Raw genomic sequence first — 22,022 nt, forward strand, 5'->3', positions numbered from 1 at the left:
CTCCCTTCATTCCCACTGCTCCGTGTGTCTGCTCTGGGCCACACTGCTCCATAACTCAATCCTTTTTTCATTCAGTTCTTTCCCAAAGTGGACCGCCTCCTGTTGCGACTCCATTTTATTCTCCAAGTCACGGCAATGAATTCAAACTACTTTTAGAATGGAGTTTATGTCCTTGTCAAGTCTTATCTATTTTAGCTGCGGAATTAGTCGTGTAATGGTGTAAAACATGGAGAAAAAATACATACATACACAAAAATAGATGCAATTTTACTGCAAAACACACAAATGCTTTTTTTTTTTAGCTTTTGAGATGCAATGTTCTGATTGGTGTTGACCCCACCCCGTTCTGTGAGTCTCGAAACTTCATGTCATTCAGAGCAATATATCAATAGATAGAAAGATAGATTGTTTGTTTTTTATCTGACATAAATACAACTCTAAAGATTTATATGGGACAACAGCAAAAAGGAGAAGTTAGTGAGATTTCTTTTCTTTGTATTTATATGTAAAAAGGCTGATTAAACTCATGATTCACACATTTAATCTGTCTTTATATAAATACATTGTTTCCTGGTACTTTTCTTTTTTCTTTTTCTACATAAATACTTTTTTCCCTGATCTCCCATGCAAGTGTAGTCTTGTGAGTGCAGTTTGGGTCAGATTCATAGAGACACATAATACTTTTGAGAGCTTTTGCCACACCCCCAGATCGATCGGCAGGTCAGCTTGGTCTTTAGTCAACTGCTCCAACCCAAATAAACAACACCAAAATATAACAACTCGCCGCTCATGTCTAATATTTCTGCAATTAAGAATAAGTCAGCATTACAGTTATCAGTAAAAGCTATACTTGATTTGAACATGTTTACTTTGTATCTGAGGACACAGAACGGCCATGTTTATGGAATTTAAAATCACAGTCTTCGATACAGTTCTTTTCAGCTCTCGTTCCACTCTCTCCCATTTCCAGATTGTTCTTCATGGTTTCTGCATCTATTATCTGACCCTGCTGTTCCTGATTCTGCTGACGCGCCTGATCCCAGATAATCTGTTTTCTTCTGTTGCACAATCGTAGTTGAGTCAGTTGCGTTGCATTTGGGTTCAAACTACCCGGTTGCATCAGGTGGGTGTGTCTACTTTATATTTCTGTGAGTGTTCTTGAAACCAGGCTCTGTGTGTGATCCACTGAATTTAACAATCCTCTCACACCTTTCTTTTTCACTTCTCACCATCCCCCTCTCTCTCTATCCGTCCTCTCCTTTCCCATCCTCCATCCTCTCTTTCTCCTCCTTTTCCCTCTTGTGCTATGTCACTCACAACTCTTTCTTTCTCCCAGTCCAACTCCTCTCTCTTATCTACATCACCCCATTTGTGCTCCTTCCCTCCTCTTATCTTTCGTTTCTTTCACTCTCCCTTTCCCCTATCTCTATCTCCCTTCCTTCTCCCTTTTGTATTCCATTCCTCCTATCTGTCTTTTATCTCTTTCCCACCTGTCCCTATCCCCCTCTTCCACCTTTGTCTCCCTCTACCCTATCTCCCCTCTTGTTACTCCTCTTTTCCGCTACCCACTGCTCCCTCTTCCTCCATCTCTTCCCATTCTCACGCGCTCTTTCTCTAACCTTTTCTTTCCACTTGACCCTTACACCCCGTCCTTTCTACCTTCTCTCACTTTCCTTCTTCCTCTTTCCCTCACGTACCTCACCCCTCTACCCTCTCTTTTCACCCCCACTTTCTCTCTTTCTCTCTGCTGTTTACAAACCTTCCCGTCTTCCTCGTTGATGGATCACAGCTCTAATGCCACCTCTGTTGTTAGCCTACATATGTTGGGCGGTGACACTGGCCGCTCTGTCTGGTCTGTGTGTGGCCGATATTTGCACCTGCTCCATCAGTCTTCACCCCCCCGTGTTTGAGCTCGTCCTGTTTCCAACAATATGAGGCTTTATTTAGCTTTAGAAAACACACAGCTCACAAATTGGCCGTATGAAGCTAAAATGAAATGGCAGAGAAGGAGTCGTCGGGGAACTAAAATGCAGAAATAAAAGGTTTCTATGGTGGCACGTGCAATCCATAATGGGATAGTTTTACTGAATGCAATTTTAAGTACGGTAAATGTGTTACTTATTGCCTTTACTAATCAAAAAAGTACAGATTATTAATGCCAATATATTTTAGACAAGGAGTGTTCCCTGTTGTTCACTGTTGGTTGGTTATTTACTGTTGGTTTAAAGTGAATAATTCAAATATGTACATTTATAAACAGGTAAAAATGAGCCAGCAAACGATTATTTATGCTTATGCTTATTTCAATCTGGGAAAACGTAAAAGAAAAGTATTAGTAGGCTTTATTGATTGAGTTATCTTTGGTGCTCAGACCTCGGCAGAAGACATTGCGATGAAGAGCGTGTCAGTTAGATGACATTTTGGAGATGTCTTCCACCCGGAGCCTGGACCCTGGAGGTGGTGGAGGTGAGGCTGAGCAGAGCGAAGAGAGATGATGAGATGATGCAGAGCCGAAGGGGTGCTGGGGAGGAGGTGGGGCACGGCACAAACAATCGGGGTTTAAATTGGGCAGACTTGGCGCTGGTTGGATGGAGAGGAGGGGTGGTGAGCAGCTCGGAGGCGTAATAGGAGGAGGTGATGAAGTCGCAGGAGGAGCAGGTAAATTCTGTAGAAGCTGTGAGTAGATGGGAGCGGAGTTAGGTCTTCCAGGCTCAATTTACACTAGCTCCATTCATTTAATATGGGACAGTGCACATTGACATCAACATGTGTTAGTACAGCATGTAAATCTCCCACTGGCAGATTGATGGCAAGAGAGAAAACGGCACAAAAACATGTTTAGGAAAATGTAAATGTGACAGATTATAAACATGTTAAACTTACTCCACTAACTCAGCATTAATTTAGTAATATAAAGCCTATGTGAATAATATGTTGCATGTTTCCTGGCAAATTCAGAATATCAGTGTGGCCCACATGCCCTCTGCCGGAACTCAAGGCAGACCCAAACATGACCGTTCAATCATGTTTTTGCAGTGACGCATGTGAAACAAAGAAGCTCATTGGTCAAATAATGTCAATTTGTAATAATGTAACACCTTAGGCTATTGGCTGGGTATTACAATATGGCATCGGCAATGGGAAAAATGTCATAATGTAATAACTACAGCCATTATTGTATTTGAAGTCTTTGCTTGTTAATTAAAAGTGAATTTACAATTATAATTAGTCACTCATCTGTCATGCATTTGAGTGTGTCATTGTGTCATTGTGTCAAACTCAACTCACTGACAGCCCTTTATGTAAAAGAAAGAGTTTATGCTTATTTTCAGCAACGTTGCAATCCATGAAAAATGTGTATTCCAATGCAAAGGACATCTGCTAGATATGGAGAGTGTTCCCTCCCCCTCACAAAAATGAAGAAGCAAAGAGTTAAAATGAAATAATTTTGAAGTATTACATCATTGGCTACAGTTATTACATGATATGATGATTTTTCTTTCGTTGAGCCAATAGTGTAATACCCAGCCGATAAAGCAATCAAGTATTACATTATTGGCATTAATGTATATCAAGTATTACATTATTGGCGTTATAGACTTACCATAGTTGTTACATTATTGGCTGGTTATTACATTATGGGCTTATTACATTTAAAATTTGCCAAATTATTACATTATTGGACCTCCTTACATTATTGGCCGTTATTATATGATTGTTTGTTACATTCCTCTGCGTCCCATGTGTCACTGTATTCCACGATCATGAGTGCACTGCTCTGTCTGAGTTTGGTCTGGCACAAAAAGAGTGATTTCCAAAGATTCTCAATATGTCCCCAGGGTTTCCTAAGAAAAAGTTTCAACTATATAGCTTGAATGAAAATGAAAGAAAGGCATGGTAACTGCTTCTATAAAGTATTTTAAAATGATTACTGTTCTGTTCTATTCTTTTTAAACCATAAAACAGTTATATTTTTCTTAATAAGACAGTCTTTTGCCAGGTAGAAGGATGTCTGAGCCGCCTGCACAACCACTGTTAAAAAGGTTGGCGTTGGCTGCTCGACATGAACCTATCATACCAACAATGGGTTCTTATGGTGCGCTGATAGACGGGCAATTAAAAGTAATTGCAGTTACAATGATGCATTAAGCCATGATAAGACTGTGGGAACACTATTCTGATAAATATAACCAAGAAGGTTTCATAAAGTACTTTATCCAGTGCTTTTTGTCAGGCAGTAATGAGCCTGTTGAACAAATGTGAGACTTCATCCATTTGATAATAATAACCTCTTTGAGGAGCACAGAGTTGAGGTGATGTTGTGTCTAGCTGCGGAGACATGACTACAGTTGTTAAGTTCAACACAGGAAGTTTCAGAAAAAGGTTGTTAAGGGAATTTGCATTATCACAATCTGCCATAGCTTTTGTACATTGCAGTGAAATATTGTGCTACATAACATTTGTGGTGTTTTATATTTGAATATTTGTAGCACCTAGTTGCGGTCTAAATCCCCTTTTTTCCGCATTGTACTCATATTCATAAAAAAGATCATTTAAAAAGTCTTATATTGCATACAAATTACTCTTGTGAGGTTTTAAGTCATGTTAGTACTGTATGTTGTTATCTCCTCAAAAACATACCTGGAGTCGTGTTTTGTTTCATTCACCTATGTTTGTGTAGCCTTGCATTATTGGTCTGTTCACATCTCAAAAGCTCAAAATGCTCTGTTCCACCTTGTGATGTCATGTCAGGTTTTATGTTAACAGTTTTACCTTTTGTTCAGCAGAGATTGACAGTTCCAGGCCTGAAATCATCCAAACGATTTTAGTGACTCGAGTGAATCTTCTCTGCTAACCCTGACATTTCAGCAAAAGATGTAAAACTAATGATTTTATAACATCAATTAAATCACTATTTCATATTTTTACATCTAAAATTCACTAAAATAAAATGCAGAGAGGCTGAGAGGCTGTATATGGTCACTTTGACAGGTCCAGTTCAGTGCTGGCCCTGTCGTGTCCTCAGATCATTTGTTTGCCTGAGACTAGCACTAGCTTAGTCTGTTTCCCTTGTGATGGAGTTTGAAAGAAAAAAGATTTTCATTGGACTTTCTTTTTGGACAAATAATGGGATTATTTTTCAAAGAGGAGCATCTAAAACAAGCACTACTCTGGGATTTACTGACACTCGGACCTCATGAAGAATGAATGAACTGTTTATTTCATGGATTTTTACTTTCCTGTATTGAGACATGTAGCCAACATTTGTGAAAGTACTTGTCTGAAGAGAGCAGCTGTCAGTGAGGTGTTGGCATCATATGGTCTATGTGCAGTGACTTAGATTATAGCCTAATGAGAAAACATGGAGTTAGAACATGCCTATTATAGTTGTATTCAGTTGTTGACAGTGATACGCTTGATCATTCTAACTCAGCGTGTGCACTGTGCACTCATGTGGTCTTATCAATCAGCTGATGGGTATTTTATATATGTTAAAGCAGCAAGCAAGTGTAGTCAACACAAGCAGTAAATATTGAGTATTAAACCAGGTTGGCTCAGCCCTGCCTCCTCCAGTGCACCTCTACAGGTGAGTGCATGGGCTGAGAAGATAGATGTCAAAGTGATAATATACAGATATGGTCACTTTAACATCGATAGGCGTGACATTGACGTGACATTGACGTGGGTGATGCTAAGCAAATCTGCTAGAGGATTTTACATGTCTGAGATAAAGTGGAAAGCCGATAAAGAGGTGAAGTAAAAGCTGGACAATAACCTTGCTCTTCCTTCTTGTTCTAGCTGGGCGTCTTCATGTCTGATTATGCGGATGTCTGACAAGCCTCTACAAATGTACACAGATTTTTGCAAAGTGAATTCAGTAACAAAGCCTGACTCATATCCATTGCCCCTTGGAGAAGAATGTGTTGACCAAGTGGGATACACTCAGTTTGTGAGAAAGCTTGACCTTCTCAAAGGGCAAGTGCCATTAACCCTGAGAGCTCAGGAGATTTCAGGTGCTTATAACTCCTAGGTTATTTTCATGCACAGGACTGGGATTTGGATTAAGAAATGCCTCAGCAACTTTTCAACATTTATTGAACCAGTTTGTAAATGGTGTTGTCTATAAGAGGTGCCAAAACTAGACATAAAAGGGCTCAAAATGAAACAACTCACTGAAAATGCAGGTGGATTTAAAGTGTAACCCTAAATCAACTTAAATCAACTAAGTAAATGGGCTGTTGTCTAGTCAAAAATGACTAAATCTAAGTTTTTGCTACCTTCAGTGGCCACTGCAATTTCCAGTAGTTGCATATTGACCTAGTTTGCACTAAAGTTTCCCCAAAAATTACTAGGAATAATAGATAATAGCAAAAATAAAAATAATAATTTTTAAAAAGTCTTTAGTTCCACATTAATGAGACAGTGGTATCCAAAATTTGTTTTAAAAATAATTAAAAAATAATAATAATAATTAACAGTAATAATACACAAGGTAAGTCTAAAAAATTAAGCTGATGTTGATGTAAGCCACCCTTGGGGCTGGAGCTGTATTGTTACAGTTATATAAACAGGGAATCAATTGCCCTGTCAGCTTTTTTATCCAAAAAGTTCAACTCACATCAACTCAGTTATTCAGTAATAGAAAAAGAAACACTTGGCATACATTTCAAGTGCACATTGAACTTGGAACTTATTATTCAGGTCACATTCCTTGGAGCTTTCTCTCCAAAATCCTAATCAGAGGTTGATGTGTTGGGCCTTGTTTTTGGAGACATCGGGCACTTTAAAGACAAAGATAATGTGCTGGCTAATGTTTTGTCTTGCGCCCCTCTGTCACGATTCCTGTCCCATCTGTCTAGTCTCTCCACTCTTCCTCCTTATTCACTCCCAAGGCACCAAGGTTGCTGAGACTGGGGAAAGCAAGCTGGAAGATGTAAGTTGACAATCCTCAACTGGACATCACCTCTGAGTTGAGTAGACTTGTACATTTGGCATTCCATGGTACAACCCTGTTCTTCTGAGGGGAATGTAACTGCCAAGTGGGTGGCCTTTATTGTTAAACACTGATTGTTTGCTCCTCTTTTTCCTGTTTGGGGCATCGCCCACTTGGGCCCTCACCTGGCTGGGATCTACAAATTGGCTGGGAACATGGCTCCTGGCTCTCAGCTCCTTCCCACAAAAGCTCTGTGGTACTTTCAACTCAACTGGATGCAAAGAAATTGGATAAACCCTGGAACAGTGGACTCTATTGTCTTTCTTCACAGTGCTGCCAAATTAAGTAAAAAAAAAAAAAAAAAAAAAAAAATTCAGAATCTGATCCACATAAGCCTATTCTGTTGTTCATTTTACTACATGCAGATAATGTTTTTTGGTGAAGACTAAAAGATGCAACACAGACAGTTGACAGTTTTTATCAGTCACAGTTCTAACATAATTATTTTAAAAAGGCAGGTCCATGTGAGTCCCTCTCTCTGGCCACTGGTCCCCAAATTCAGATGTGTGTGATTGACTGGTAGATTAGCCTGTGCGTGATCTGTACGTATCAAAACAAGTATGTGGGTCTGAAAAATCATCAAGGATTTCTGCACATTCAATAAGCAAAGTATTAAACTCTGAATTGTGAACAGTTAACTGAATATCAATTTTCAAACCTCAGATTAACACACACGTCCATGAGCAGCAATATCTGAGAGAAGGATGAAATATGAACTGCCATTCTTTCATGTAGTTCATTACGGTTTTTTAAGGTTTAAAATTCTAGATAAACTTTTTTTTTTCCTTTTAATAGACAGGATATTTCGTTGCTTGTTGTGGACAATCTATTACCCCCAAAATTGAAACCTCTGCGAATTGGTATTTCTAATATATTGTGCAGCTTTATCTACTACTATCTCCAACACTTCCTTTGACAAGCTCACACTCCCATGTCAAACTTATTACATGGCAAAAATCCAACACCATGCTCAAATTTTTACTATTTCTGTTTCAGGGCATAGAATCTGAATGTCCATTTTGGCACACACACAACACACAGATAATTCTGGGAACACAAACTGAAAATTTGAGAAATACAAAACAGTTACACAACTTTCTCTTCAAACCATTTGGTAAACTGTTGTGCAAAGCAAATTAACCTTATAGTTTATCAGAAGCAAAAGAATGAAATCTGAACTGCTTAAAGCCACAATGTTTTTAGCCCAAAAAAATTTTTTAAATAAAAAATAACAGCATGTTTATCCATTTTGGTTATTTATTGCGCTGAAAACTGCGGGTCCATACTGTGAGCGGGCTTGCATCTCCACAAACCTGACTCTTATTTGGCCTGGAGCAGTGTTCCCTTCTGCTTGTTTCCATGGAAATATTGTTCCTATGAGTATAATTTTCCACAGTCCATCCATCCAATTTCTTCCACTTTTTTGGGGCCGCAGTCCAAGCAGTGACTCCCAGACTTCCCTCACCCACACATCATGTCCTGGGTTGTTTCCGGGGCCTCCTCCCAGTGGGACATATTGAGACATATGTTTTTAACTTTCTATTTCCATGGAATCATGAAGTTGATGTGCATCCTATGGTATCTTTAAACTAATACAAGAATCCTGTGTATTTCCCAATGGTTTGTTAAAGTTTAAACTTCAGGGTAATGCTTTTTCCATGTAAATGGACAAGATATCATGTTCTTTCCCACTAATCTCGATTCAACTTTGATATACGGTCCAGCCTTATATCTACTACTTCCACCACTTCCTTAGACAAGCTTACACTCCCATGTCAAACTTATTACATGCCAAAAATCAGGCATGCTTCAATGTTCATTTTAGGAACATGGAGTGAAAATTTGAGAAATGCAAAACAGTTACACAACTTTTCCTTCAAACCCTTTGGTAACTTATTGTGTGGTATGCAAATGAACCTTATGCTTTTCCATGTAACTAGACAATATATTATGTTCTTTGTAGTGGGATTTAGTAATGCTATTTCAAAATCTTGAATCAACTTCGATATACAGTCCAGCCTTATATCTACTACTTCCACCGCTTCCTTTGACAAGCTTACACTCCAATGTCAAACTTTTTACATACCAAAAATCCAACAGCACGCTTCAAATGTTATTATTTCTCTTTCAGGGCACAGAATCTGAATGTCCATTTTGGGAACATGGAGTGAGAATTTGAGAAATGCAAAACAGTTACACAACTTTTCCTTCAAACCCTTTGGTAACTTATTGTGTGGTATGCAAATGAACCTTACGCTAGCGGAAACATATTGCCTCCCTGTATAGAAATTATTCAGGATGTATGCTTTTGTGCTAGAAGTCAGCAACTGAATCACTCTCACTCTTTCTTTCTTTCTTTCTGCCAGTATGTAAATGTGCCGCTTCTTCAAAAAGTGGAGTTATATTACGCCTGAGATGATGCCGTATTATGGAGAAGCCAGGACTGCCCGGGGAGCTAGACAAGTTGGTGTGAGGAAAAAGACATTTGAGGCAAAGCGAGCAGGGCACTCGGGTTTCTTTCTTCTCCCTCTATTTCCTTCTCTCATGCTTTCTTACTATTTCTCTCTCTTCTTTCTCTCGCTCTTTCTTCCTCCTTCCACCACTCTCTTTTCCCTCTTACCTCAAAGTCTGGTCTCTTTCTCCCCTTCCCTTCTTCCTCTTGCACCTCTCTTCCACCACTGCACTTTTCTCTCCCACCCCTCTTTTTTCTCTCTCTCAAACCCCCAAGTCTTGACATCCCCTCTCTCTCTTCCTCTCTCTATAGTCTCCCAGCCTTCCTCTCTTTCTCTTTCCTCTCTCATTCAGCTTTCTCTCTCCCTTCTCTCTCTCACACCCTCACTGCCTTCTCTTTCTTCCAACTCCCTCTTCCATTCTTCCCCTTTCTTTCCTTCTTCTCCCCTACTCCATCCTCTCTTTACATTACTCCTACCATTGTCCCCTCTTTCTCCTCTCTCTATTTCTCCTTCACCTTCTCCTCCACCAATCCCAAATGTTTCTTTTCACTACTGTCTGTCTGCACTTTTACTCTCTCTAATCCTCTCTCTCCCCACAAATCCCTCTCCTTCTCCGCCATATCTCTCTTTTATCCCCAACTTTTCCATTTTGCTCTCTTTTTTCTCCTTTCTGCCTTCTTCTCGCTCTCCCTCTCCTTTTTTCCCCACCCCTCCACCCTTTGCTTGCACCTTTTCTCTCAACCCCAACTCCTCTCCCTTTCTACCCTGTCTTCAGTCTCGCTCTCACTCCTTTCTCTCTTCTTTCACCCTCTCCCTCTTTTTGCTCCTCCGCTCTCTAACCCCCACATTCTTCTTTTTCCCTTCTTTGTACCCCTCCCTATGCCTGCTCTCTCTCAACCTTTCCACCTTTCTCTCCCCCTAATTTCTCTCTTTCATCGCGCTCCTTCTCTATCCTTTCTCAGCCAGTTCTCCTTTCCAAATTCCACCCCTCCTCATTCTCCCTGCATCACCATTCTCTGTCACCTCCCTTGTCCCTCTCCTACTTTTTCCTCACACCTCCAGCTCCTCCCTCTCTCACCCTTTCGTTCTTTCTTCTTCTTCTCACTCCTCTCATTCAACTCTGTAATCTCTCACCCCAACTTCTCTCTTCCCCATTCTCCTTCACATAAACTCAACCCTGCTCTCTCTCCCCAAACCATCTCTCTTCTCTTCTTCCTTCTCCCACCATCCTCTTTATCACTCAGTCGCTTTCACCTTTCTTTTGTCTCACCTCCTCCCACACACAACCCTCATTATTCTTCCTCTTTTCTGTCTTTCTTTTCTTTTCTTTCCCTCCCTTCAAGAGATAAACCAATATATCTGTTGGCCAATATCGGGCCAATATTTGCAGTTTTTAACACATCGGTTATCCGTCTTAAATCTCCAGCGCAGGCCGACATTTTGGGTGAGTAGCTCGGTCACGCGGGAGGAGCTCGGAGTAGAGCCGCTGCTCCTCCAGATCAAGAGGAGCCAACTGAGGTGGTTCAGGCATTTATTCCGGATGCCTCCAGGACGACGTCTCTGGGGAGGTGTTCCAGGCATGTCCCACCGGAGGGAGGCCCCGGTGAAGACCCAGGACACGCTAAAGGGACTATGTCTCTTGGCTGGCCTGGGAACGCCTTGGGGTCCCACCGGAGGAGTTGAAGGATGTGTCTGGGGTGAGGGAAGTCTGGAAGTCCCTGCTTAGACTGCTGCCCCCACGACCCGGCCCCGGATAAGCGGAAGAAAATGGATGGATAGATGGATGAAGACCGATATTTTCTTACACCCAAAATTTTAACACTTCAGTGCAAATTCATAACTGCAGAAGACGTGACGAAACAGCTATCTTAAAGGTTTGTGGTCAAAAAGGGACTGTGGGTGAGTTGGGTACAATAATCAAAATCTGCTCCACATATCGTCCCAAAAATATCGGCAGAGCTTATCGGTTATCAGCTGCTCTGGATTCTAATCAATCGGTATCGGCTATGAAACCCATATCAGTCCATCACTATTCACTTCCCTTAACCCACCTCTCAGTCCCCCCCATCACCCCTCTTTTAGTCCTTTTCTTTCTCCTCTCTCCCTTCCTCTCCCCCTTTTTCTCTCTCTCCCTTCCACCAAACCCTCTCCCCTCTCCTTCCTTGATGAATTGCACGTAGGTTATTGAATATACGGCACAGTTAAATGAGACTGTGGAAATGTTTTATTGGACTAAGCAAAACGTAAGTGCTAAGTGTAAGCATTAATGTATTCCGACTAAAAAGGTCTTGAATAATTGGTTCTTTCTATTTAGACGTGTCCAATGCAGCCGAGGTCAGTGAAATACGACTCTGCGGAGTGCTATGAGCCTGTATATCTTTGCTAAATAACTACTCAAGCATTACTAAAAGCCACATTTTTTTGCCAAACGAACTTTTTGAGCTTGTAATCATGTTATAATGTTGAATACCCGTACGAAACATACCTCGCGTGCTCGGCTGCATTGTTCTGATAACTATTGACGCCACTGCACCTGATTTTTGCTCGTGAAAAACAGAACTAGTTCATTTTAAACGGTTTGCAGCAGTCTTGAGCGTATTCCTCACTTTCCAAACTCATTCCTGGCATCGTAATTTTTCACCGTGATAAATTTACAAGTGCTTTCGCAACTTTCAGAGGCCGGAGTGGAGTTTGGGTGTTGGTAATGGGGTAAAGCCATGGAAGTATATTAAGATCTGGAAAATGGACCAAGATGGCGTCGTATTGGTTTCAGTGGCCCATGCAAATTGCAGCAAAGGATTTTTCTTCTATGTTTATTTATTTCCTCAATATGGCCTTGCGCCTCTGAAATCAGTGCTAGGCTAGTCTTACAAAACGTTTAGGCATCGCAAGGGTTTAATGTTGTTTGTAAGAGTAGAGAAAATGACAGATTTCTTACTGGACCTCAGCTGCAGGACCTATGGAAGGGTCACCAATCGAACTTGAAGGGGACAGAGGGAGAATTTCTTATCCATGTGTAACCGGTTCATATACATGTATAATTACACAAAATGCTGCTATTGTTTATCACACTTTGTTCATACCTGGTGTTTAATTTTATGTGCAGCCTTGGTCCTCCAGCCACTTCTTCTGTGTTTTTCTTTCTTCTTCGTGTGTCCTTTGCCTTGCTCCTGGTATAAATTCAGGGTTTGACTCCCGCCTCTTCCTTTTGCGAATCACTATTGGGAAGACTTCAGTCATCTATTGTGATCCCAATGTCAAAGTGTCCTCTTGTATTACTTTTGTTTACATCTGTGGTTATATTTTATTTATATTTAAGTTAATATTGAGCTCATGTGTTGTTTTGTTGTTTTCGTTTGTTCCTGTGGGCAAGTGCCGGGAGATGTTGCCTTTGTCCGTTGTCTTCTCTCATGTAGTGTGGGCTGGACCGACGTGTAGCGGCACATGTTCATAAAGTTTTGTACTTTTGTGGAACAGGTTAAAGGTGACTGTCTCCAAAAGTTCCCGCGGTGTCTTGTGCGAACAACACCTAGCAGGCTAACATGAATATAAAACAGAGTACTTTATTGTTCACAGATGATAAAAATGCGTTATAATCGGATGCAGACAACACACTGTGGTCTCATTTTGACCTTAAGTGCTGCTTTTACATTATATCTGTACTGAGGACAGAGAAATTTTATGGTTTTAAATGAGAAGAAATTGGTAAACCTCCAGCAAGACACAAAACCAGATCACTCAGCACCAAGTCAAATCATAAAGCATTTTATCGATTTTATGCAGAAGAAAGTATACGTTGCCGTGTTACGTTTTGGGATTAGGGTCTTGGCTGTGCGAGTGTTATGGTTTTGCTTCACTATCTGAAAAAGCTGTTATAAAACTGTACAAAGAAATATAAAAGGTTTGTGAGGGCTAGTTCGAATCAAGGGTAACAGCTAAATACTTCCTCTTCCTCCTCCTTTCATGGTCTGAAAAGCAGGTACACAGTTTTAACCACTTTGGGCACTTGGATTTTATGCAGTCTGCTTAACCTTGACGTATTTTACCCTGTGAGTGTTGAGGCAGAATAAACTTTTGCATAAAATACTTTATCTTGCAGCTTTAAGGCGCTGTTTCTGATTTTTACGTGAAAAAACTAGTTATTTTTTAAGAATTTGCAGTGGTTATTTATCCCTCACTTACTTTGTGAATTCTGAGCATCCTAATCCTTCAACGCAATGAGTTTATACGCACTTTTCACAATTTTCAGAGGCCAGTGTGGAGTTTTGCCGTCATGGTGAAGCTAAAAATAGCAAGCAAGTTAACAGTGCACCTCCTGATTCTCTGACAATAAAACACTTAAAATTGCATGGAGTTAGTACACAACAGACTCATTTTGACTAAGAGGTGCTTAAACTACACATCCGCACTGAGGTAAGACAATTTTTGACCAAATATATGGGAAAAAAACAACTGGGTCCAGCGACTTTAAAACTGTAACTGTGTTTTATGATAAATTGTTCACCAAAGCATTTTAACTACCTTAATTGTGGCTAGTTAATTACAGTGGCCAACGCAAAAATGTTAAAGCAGTCCTATTATGCAAAATCGACTTTTTAGAGCTTTTAACCATGTTATAGTTGTTTCTCCTCACCATTTACTCAACCGAAGTGTTTGGAGTGTTTTGTGGATGTCAGAGCAGTCTTTAATCGTTTATTTTTAAGGCACCGTGTTACCGATCAATCCCCATTTTCACCACCACCAGCTTACGCCCACTGCTCTGTACTTACTTCATTCTCCAGTTTTATTTTCTGAATTGGTGACGCACAGTAGTTTTGTGTAGTTATTTTGGTACAAATGAAAAAAAACAAAAAAACAAAAGTTTGCTACTATCAGAAATGGTACTGACAGTTTCGTAGTTCTTTGTTCTGATTATGTTTAAGGCAACGTCTGCTCCCAATGGTTTTCTAATGAGGACTTGTTTCTTTTATGAAGCAATTTAAAATAATTATTGTGATTTAAAATGTCCAAATTATAACAATGATACACCCGTTGCATATATTTTAACTATATAGCAGATAAAAGCACAATAGATCTTCTTTAATATCAAGGCTTGGCTATAAAACACTTTTTTCTCTCTCAAAACAAAGAACAGTTTCAAAAGAGCGATGTTCTCAACTCATTTAAACTTGTTGAAAAGACAGTGGATTCCATGAAATGCAGGATTTATTATTCTTTTGCTGTTGTATTTTATTGATAAAAGGCCAAGATCAATGCACAGAGGATATAAGGCACAGAGCTGACTTAAGCAGAAAATCTTAAACTAAGAGAAATATGACTTGTATTATATATTGAAGTCAATAGAGAACAGTGCAGTATATTCACATCCCGTATGCCAGTGGTTCCCAAGGTTTGTTTTTTTTTTTGCCATGAGGACCCCATAGGCTTCTGAGTCCAACCATTTTATTCAACCTGTGTTACTTCAAACATTTTTTCTGAGTAAACTGAGAAATTTCCGGAGTTGTTAAATTAAGCATATTTATTAATAGCACCCCTGAACAAAGCCTAGGTGTTACCTGTCAGGCAAAGAACCCAAGAGCAGCTACAGTCAATGGTGCTAAATGCTTCATTAACACACACACAAAAAAAAAATCTTGCAAGTAGAGTTTGTCAGAAGTGGAGGAGCTGGATCACAGGAAGGACCAGAAGCGACAGCAAGGAGATCTGCAGCAACCGTCAAAAATCAGGTAAGTAGATGAAAAAAATCTTCAAGTTTCAGTTAAGTATCCAAATGAGGTAGCTAGATTTACAATCCAGCACTGAAGAGTCGCCTGGAAAGCCTTTAGACGCCTCTTGATTACCTAGAGGGCACAGCCAGGCCAAGTCTGATGAGGCTCCCGCTCGCCTGTCCTCACTCTGAGAACAGGAAGGGGAGGAGGCGGACACTCGAGGAGTAGTGGGAGAGGGCTGGGCTGCTGGAGGACGTATTCTTATAACAGAATAGTCCAAACTTCTAACAGTCGATGAGATGATTGAAGCTGCTCATCAGTTTATTAATGCCAGGCAACAGTGTGACTACAGCTGTGATCAGGCTGCTCTCCACAACCAGCCTGCTCCTGTGTTTGGTTTTGATGAGTAAGTACATCCAAAACGCAACAGTTCAGTGCAGTTTGTTTTTCTCAGATCACACCAAAACTCGCTGTCTTGCATGTCTCAGCGTGTCCCATCTCCATCCCACAGTTACAGGACAAATCTGTGAGCTGCTCCTTCAGCCCTGCAGGGAGATTTCTGCTGCTCTCAGTGATGATAAATGGATTTCTCACCCAGTCAAGTCTTTGTCTTTGCATCAATTTCCTGGAAGTACTAGCTGAAATCAGTGCTGAGTTGTGCTGTGCTGCCACCGTTTTCACTATAGCATGGCTGGGGGAGTGGCAAGATGAGCATCGAGTGGTGATAAAGAGCTCAGATTTCTCTCTTCACACTTCCGCAACCATAACTCAAACTTCTTCTCCAAAAAAATCATTAGCTTCGCATATAACAAAGCACATGCAAAGCTATTCAAAACCTTGCTACAAAATACCTTTCCGATCTCCTCCACATTGCCACTCCCTCTCGTTCTCTTCGCTCTCTTCGCTCTTTCCGATCTTCCTCCTCCTCTCACCAACTCCAGAGTCTTCAGCCGTTCACCTCCCCAGCTCTGGAACTCACTCGCACCCGACTTCCGTAATATCGACTCCTTTCCTCTTTTCAAATCACGACTCTTTCATACGTGTTCAGGACGTGTGACTCTTTACCTTGCAGCTACAATTTGAGCTCGTTTTGTAACCACATCAGCCAGATACGCCAGACGTGCCACCCACTCAGCATCCTCAAACACGACAGCGAGAAAAACAAACACCTCATTGCAACGTTCGTAAGGTCAGAGTAAATTCCCTCCACAGGACAGCCAGTGGACATCCGTGTGAAGCAACAGCTGCTCGTGCTCGATGCCTTGCACAGTGATTGGAAGAGGCTGCGGTTAAGAGGACGTGAGTGAATAAAGTTGATCAGGGCTGACAAGGGAACAGGTTTTTTTTTTATCAATCATTATTTCAGCCAAGGTAGTAACAGCAGGGAGAATGAGTTGTTCCACTATTGTCTGAGACTTTTTGGGTTTGGGTCTGCGTATGATGCGTCCAGGGCTTTTCTTGAGACACTTACGGCCTTTTTTTAATCACACACTCACTGTCTTAATTCCAGCAAGCCTTCGTTTGGAAAAGTGCTCTGTTTTCCTGCACTCTCCGGGTGTTTAGTAGTTAAGTGCGTTGCCATAAATGCGCCGGCAAATACCTTCATCAAGTTATTTGCCGCAAAAAAGCACTAAGGCTGCAATTTGCAATACTGCAATTCTCAGTAAATTGTCTTTGTTTTACTTTTGCATCTTTCTTACACCTGAGTCACAAATCTGGCGTTGAGAGTCATTTATCTGCTTAGATTTTCCATGGATCCCCAGTTGGAAAACACTACCATATTCCATAAAGTCTAGGTGAGTTTCTTTTAACCAGGTGAGGGCACTTTAAAGAGCACGTATTATGCCAAATTTACTTTTTTTGAGCTCTTAACTTTCACGATGCCTGTTTTGCCTGTCCTCCTGTGTCCTCTCCCCCTCCCCTACCTGTCTGCCTGGAGCTGGGAGGAGCCCCTGACTCCTCCTGCACGCACCTGGAGCGCATCACCGCAATCACCGTCACCTGCTGCCGAGTATTTGAGGGCTCGGCATAATACACTCGGAGCCAGATCGTCCGTGTGTAAACATGCCTGTTCTCCCGCTCGTTCCTGCTCCTGCCTCTGCACTCCAGCTCCTTTGTCTTCGCCTCCTGTCCCGTCTGGGTTTCCGGCTCGTCTCCCGTCCTCCGCCTTGGCTCTCACCTGTTGGATTATTCCTGCTCGATCTCTCCTGGTCCTGTTCCTGGTCCCGTTGTGTCCTGGTTCTGGCTATCTCCGCTCCTGCTCCGGTTCTGGTCTGTCCTACCTTATCCTTGTCCTACCTTGTCCTGCGCCCGCCCGCTCTGCCTCCTGCACCTTGCCCCCAGTTGTGCCTATTACTCTTCACTTTGAATCCTGCACCTTGTAAATAAAACACTGTAAATCTGTCCCGAGATCTGCATCCTTTGGTCCGCACCTACACCCACCGTTACGACATTAACACTCGTTTCATTAATCCGTTACTAAAAAGTTGTCTTCTCTGAGCACTCAAAAATGCTCCGATCACATTTGCCTAGTTTTGTTGGGTAACAGATAAAACTCTAGACTCCATTCACAGTTTTTAATACCCTTTTTTCAGTTTATTCTCCCAGGCTCTGAACAGCCTTCATCACCGATTGTGTTTCAGAAATGACCCATCTTAGCTCACTCATTCTCTTCCCTCATGCAGGAGTTGACCCATGACAAAGAAGGCAGCTGCTTCCTTGTAGTTCTGTCCCAACAAATACCTTTTTAAAATGAATTGACTTTACAATCCAGTTTATTTTTCCGCAGCGTGGTGATTTAAAATGATACTGAAGTCATACAACATTCAACCTTTGCCCTTTCCACAGTCAGACAAAAATCTTTCTTCTTGTTATAGTGTTAGAAAGGTCTTTGATTGACCTCAGGATTCATCGGAGCTTTGCAGTTTGACTTTTTCCTCTTGTATTTGACTGGAAGTTTTCCTCTAAAAAGACTGAACTCGCTATTTCAGAGCAGTGCTAGAAAATTTCAAAAACGAGATCAAGTGGGGTGTTCTTTTGACCCAAATGCTAAAAATCACCCTTTGAGTCTGAAATACAACCTAATAGTGTTTACGGGGAGCGAAATATACTGAACAATTTTGAGTTAATTGGTAATAGTTTGGTAAAAAGTAAAATTTCAGACTTCAAAAGTTTTGGTATTTATTTTGTTTCCTGAATATTTGGTGAGCAATTTGCTGGCAGCTTCGGATAAACAGTACACTGAGCAGTGAACTTTTAGCCTTTTAAGTTTTGTCCCTATGAGGCTGCAGTAGTTTTTAAAGTGGAGCTCAAAGGAGTCAGTCGGAGCCAAATAATGAATGGGCTAGGTATTTTCAACTTTCTACAGCAAACTAATGAGTATTTCAGTTTTAACTCTCAAATGAGTCAAGTTCATTTGATATAATTCACAGAAATCAAAAGCTAAATTTCAGGAGCTGTAGCTAATTTTTACTGTCACTGAAACATGAAAAACATAACTATTTAATTTTAAACAGTTTGCAGTGGTCCAAAGTTATTCCTCACTTACCTTACGCAACTAATTCATTAATAATTATGCAACGCAATGTGTTTATAAGCATTTTTTTCACAATACACAGCATCCAGACCGCACTTTTGCTGTTACTGCTAATGCTAATGTGGTATTCTAAGGGTTTTTAACTTAGCTTGCAGTAGTGGCTAATAGCTCAATCAATTATTAAATTATAAAGCAGAGTATTAATTAAAAGAAAACCAATAATGCTGCCTGAGACTTGGCCCAGGACCAGCTAATGTAAAGCACACAGGTTCATCATTGCGAACAGTGGCATGATTCAAAATATAACCAAAGGGCGCTATTTATTCGTACGTTTTGATAAATTAGGTCAATAAGTTAGTTTGAAGAGACATTTCTTTTGGAACAATGAACGCCGTGGACACATTGAGTGATGGGTAGGTACTCGACTAGATTGGAGCGGTAAGTATGGGCCCATAGCAACAAGGGAACGAGTGGAGAACGAACAGTGTCAACGACATGTGACCAGAAGTAAGAACATGACGTCAGAGGGCAAGGGGCGGAGCTTGCCTTTGGTCTATACTGCCACACTAACAATTACCAGTATGCTAATGGTGCACTTATTGATTCTTGGAGGATAAAATGCTATGTAACTAGATGCAAAAAGCACTTCTTCTGTCTTAAAAGCTGTGATTACTATAGTATATGTACTGGGGTAAAACTAACTTTGATGAATTAGACTGCCAAAAGGTAGTGTACTTTTGATTTGACCACTTTTGATTTTACTTTTTATTTCTGTCATACAAATCATTAAAGCATAAAGCAGAGCCCATGCAACTCAAAGAATTGGAAAATAAATATTCAGTTGCTAAGTTTCAAATGCCGTTACTATGTCAGTGAGTGAACAATGCGTGTTATTGTTACTGTTGGTTGTCTCCACAGTACTGAATAGGAAATTGGTGAGTCCAAATTCTGATTTTCTTGGCATTGTGTAAGTCACCCTCAAGATATCCTTCTTTTGTGAGGCAGGCATTCACTAGAGTCCTCCTTTCACAGTGTCCCAGTCCATGTGGGCAAACAGAGCTAGGGAACATTATTTGAATATTTAAACATGCCAATCTCAAAACTTTTATGAAACAGATCGACACATCTTTTATGGGTTATGAGAATGTAGGCTACTCCACGCTTCGATTTCAAAGTAGTAGTGGCAATGTTAGTAGAGATTTTGGTGGTAGTAATAGTAGTAATAGAAGATATGCTCCTGTTGTAGTAAAAGTAGTAGTAGTATTTAGTAGCCACTGTAATAGTAGTAGTAGGTGGTATAAGCTGGGGTAGTAGTAGTAGTAGTAGTAGTAATAGATGCTGCTGTAATAGTAGTAGTATTAGCAGTAGTAAAAACTGCAATAGTAGTATTTAGTAGCCACTGTAATAATAGTAGTAGGTGGTAGAATCTGGTGAAGTAGTAGTAGTAGTAATAGATGCTGTTGTATTAAAAGTAGTAGTAGTATTTAGTAGCCACTGTAATAGTAATAGTAGGTGGTAGGAGCTGGTGAAGTAGTAGTAGTAGTAGTAGTAGTAATAGTAATAGATGCTGCTGTAATAAAAACTGAAGTTGTAGTAAAAGTAGTAGTAGTAGTACTTTGTAGCCACTGTAGTAGTAGTAGTAGTAGGTGGTATAAACTGGTGAAGTAGTAGTAGTAATAGATGCTGCTGTAATAGTAGTAGTATTAGCAGTAGTAAAAATTGTAGTTGTAGTAAAAGTAGTAGTAGTATTTAGTAGCCACTGTAATAGTAGTAGTAGGTGGTAGAAGCTGGTAAAGTAGTAGTAGTAGTAGTTGTAGTAGCAGTAATAGATGCATCTGTAATAGTAGCTAGTAGTTTGAGTAATAGAAGATGCTGCTATAGTAATAGTAGGTGCTGCTGTACTAATAGTAATAGTAGACAGTATGTTCTGATGCAGTAGTTGTAGTAGGTGGTAAAAGCTGGTGTAGTAGTAGTAGCAATAGATGCTTCTTTAGTAGCAGTAGTAGTAATAGCGAGTAGCAGTAGTAGAAGTAATAGCTAGTAGTAGCAGAGTAATAATAGTAGACACTGCTGTACTGATAAGAGTAGTGAAATCTGGTGTTGTAGTAGTAGTAGTATTAGTAGCAATGAATTCTGCCGCTGTAGTAGTAGTAGTAGTGGTAGCTGCTGTAATAATAGTAGGAAGACAAATAAAAGTAGCTGTAGCACAGTGTATTCCACATGGATTTACAATCATAGCTTTGCGCTTTATTCATATTTTATCCCTGTAGTAATTAGCAGGTACTAGTCATATTTCAACTTGACACTCTTCCTCCGCGCGTTTATCCAAGTGTTTCTTATGGCACGCTTTTGATTTAAACACGGATCCGCCAACGGAGCTTGAAGCCATTGGCGATGAGCTTTTCCCTTCCTCTTTAGGGACGAGTCTAATTCCTGGAGACAAGCCCAGAGCCGCAGCGCACTGAAGGGTGTCAATATAGCACTAATTAAATTAAAGAGTAATTAGGGAAATCATTACCTGACACTTCTGCAATGGGGGGAGGGGGGGGGGTTGGTTAATTTACTCAACAATCACTCAGCGATGGATTTCTATGTAGAGGGTGACTGAGAGGCTCATGAGTGGTGGAGTTTGAATTCATAATGTCGCCTGTTTAATAATGGAACACATATAACACACACATTATACTGCAAGTTAAAAATCAACTTTTTGGCTGAACAGTAAAAGAACAGAAATATATAGCAGTAGTAGTAGGAGGAGGACTAGTAGTAGACACTGCCATAGTAGTGGTGTGGTAGTAAATTAACACTAGTAGTAACAGTAATAGTGGATGCTGCTGTAGTATTAGCTTAGCAGTAGCAGTAGTAAGCAGTTAATAGTATATGCCACTGAAGAAGTAAATTAGCAATAGTAACTAGAAGTAATAATAGATATGGCTGTAGTGACAGATTAACAGTAGTAGTCAGTAGTGGTAGCAATAGTAGATGCTGCTGTAATAGTACTAAAGCACAGACAACACGTTATATGGATATTTTCTGTTATCCATATTGTCCCGTCAGCTGAGGCAGGCCTATCTAATAGTACATATGGGTGCATGTATGTACACAGACGCTCCCCACCACTCCGCTGTGTGGCTGGCGCTTACTTGTTGGACTCAGAGTGGTCACCAGGCCTTTGCTACAGACTAATTCTCGGGTTTAGAGCAGGTACCAAGCCGACCCAGCTCATAAAGACCAGTGATAGTGATCCATACACTTTCCTCCGCTGCACCTCTCTAAGTATAATTTTATTTATCACTACTAGTGGGATTTACAGACTCTTTTTCGGACCTACT

This window comes from Periophthalmus magnuspinnatus, chromosome 4 (assembly GCF_009829125.3).
Source record: "Periophthalmus magnuspinnatus isolate fPerMag1 chromosome 4, fPerMag1.2.pri, whole genome shotgun sequence".
Lineage (NCBI taxonomy): Eukaryota > Metazoa > Chordata > Actinopteri > Gobiiformes > Gobiidae > Periophthalmus > Periophthalmus magnuspinnatus.